Here is a 2559-nt window from a genome sequence, read left to right as displayed (position 1 = left end):
TGGCAGCACTTCCCCTAAATTTTAGAGAAATTACCAGACTGTTTTTCACAGTGGCTATACCATTTCGTATTCCCACCAGCAAAGAATAATGGTTCCAATTTCTCCACATCCTCTTCAACACTTGTTATTTTCCTTAAAAAAACAAAACAAAAAACTTGGCCATCCTAGTGCATGTGAAATCATATCTAGCTGTAGTTCTGATTTATCTGATGTTGTTCCCCTGAAACCCTTTGAGTTTCTGTTGAGTTGGAACTGACTCAACAGCAATGTAGCAGCAACATGTGTCTATTGGCCATTTAAATATCCTCTTTGATGACATGTCTGTTCATGTCCTTTCTCAGTTTTTGAATGAGATATTTGTCTTTTTGCTGTTAAATTGTAGAAATTCTATCTATTTGTAGATAGTAAATCCTTAAAAGACATTCTTGAAAAGGTAATATGAAAACAATGGTTATAGTGTTTGCCAAGGTGAGGGGGTGGGAAGAGGACATTATAGAGAAATTGCACAAGGGATTATTATAGAGTGGTGGACGTGCTCTGTAAACAGACTGCTGGTTTTACATGAGTGTTAAAGTTCTATTACTCTACATTCCCCCCAAATGAGATAAGTTTTACTGTATAACTTAAAAAAGGAAAAGCAATTTAAGTTCCTAAAATCCATCCATGAGGTGGTACAATATTCATTTCCATTGCTATGTGGTACTTCATGATATTTATTTATTGATGGTTATCTGAGTTGATCTTTGAGTTTTGCTGTTGGAAACCATGCTGCTTGAAGCCCTCTTGTATCTCCTGTTACATGTTGTTATTGTTGTTAGGTGCCATCGAGTCGGTACTGACTCATAGTGACCCTATGCACAACAGAACGAAACACTGCCCGATCCTGGGCCAACCTCACAATTGTTGCCATGCTTGAGCCCATTGATGCTGCCACTTTGCCAAACCATCTCACTGGGAGTCTTCCTCTTTTTCTCTGACCCTCCACCAAACCAAACATGATATCCTTCTTCAGTGACTGGTCCCTCCTGACAATATGTCCAAAGTATGAGTTGGGGTTTATTTAGGGCTCAAAACTAGGAGTGAAAATTATTGGATATACACATTTTCTCACACAAAACTGTTTTCCAAATATAATGAGTATTAGAAAGTGCACTTGTCAGACATCTCATCAACACTGATTAGGAGAGCCTGGGGTTCCTGCTGATCTGGAGAGAGTAACAAATGGCTCACTGCAGCCACACTGTTTCCTTGATGGCTGATGAATTGGAATTCTTTTCTAAAGTTCAGTGGATACCTTTCGTTCCTCTGGAGGGCTGTCTAAAGGTTTGCTTAGTTTTCTATTGTGTTGCTGATCTTTCTCTTTCCTTACAAATGCTTCATAGTAGTTTTGGTCAGTTATGTTGTTGTTGTTGCTAAGTACCATCAAGTTGATTGTGACTCATAGAGACCCTGTAAAGGGTTTCCAAGGAGAGGCTGGTGGGTTTGAATTGCGGATCTTGCAGTTAGAAGTATAGTGCTTTTCCTATTAGGACTCCTACTGGTCAATTATAGCTGTTACAAGTGTTTTCTCCTGCTTGCAGTTTCCTTTTCCACCTTCTTATAATCTAGTTCATAACTTAACATTCTTATTTATCAGTTGTTTTCACTAAGGGTTTATGCCTTTGGGTCTGAGTTAAGAATTCATTATGTCATTAAATATAATCTAAATGTCAACTCTAAAAATAATAGTTTGTCTTTTACAACACTAAAGTCTTTAATATATTTGAAAATGATCTTTTCATAATATGAGATAGGTGTCCAATTTTTACATTTCCCATATAATCAATTGTTCAACATCATTTATAAAAATTCTATTGTTTCCATCTATAATAATCAGCTTTTCCACAAATCAATTTTTTATATACATGTGGTTATCTTTTATAGGGTACTTTATTCTATTACAAGGGCCCATTTCTCTATTCCTCTGTTAAAACCATGAAGCCTTTTTATTTTCATTCAGTGTTTATTGAGTGCCTACAGAGAGTGCTCTTGTGAACTTGTTTTCATTTTCTTTAGCTTTATTTTGAATTTGCATATGAGCAATTGATGGTCTGGTCCACGATCTTCCTGTGGCCTTGTTTTGCCTGATGATAGGGAGCTTGTCCATCATCTCTTTCCGCAGATGTAGTCAGTTTGATTTCTATGTATTCCATCTGGTGAGGTCATGTGTATAGTTCTCTCTTATGCTGTCTAAAGAAGGTATTTGAAATGAACAAATCATTGGTTTTGCAGAATTCTATCATGCTATCTCCAGCATCATTTCTATCACCAAGGCCATATTTTCCAACTACTTTCCTCTTTGCTCCCAACCTTTGCATGGTAATCACTGGTAATGATCAATACATCTTGATTGCATGTTTGATCAATTTCAGATTGAGGAAGGTGGTAGAATTCTATTTCATCCTCACTGGCTTTAGTGGTTGGTGCATAAATTTGAATAATAGTGGTATTAGCTGGTGTTCCTTGTAGGCACAAGTCTATGAGAGCCAAAATATGATCTTGAATACATCCCACCTGAAT

Source organism: Chrysochloris asiatica, unplaced genomic scaffold, assembly GCF_000296735.1.
Source record: "Chrysochloris asiatica unplaced genomic scaffold, ChrAsi1.0 scaffold00260, whole genome shotgun sequence".
NCBI classification, from domain to species: domain Eukaryota; kingdom Metazoa; phylum Chordata; class Mammalia; order Afrosoricida; family Chrysochloridae; genus Chrysochloris; species Chrysochloris asiatica.
The sequence above is the reverse complement of the archived record's forward strand: the minus strand, read 5'-3'. Positions refer to the sequence as shown.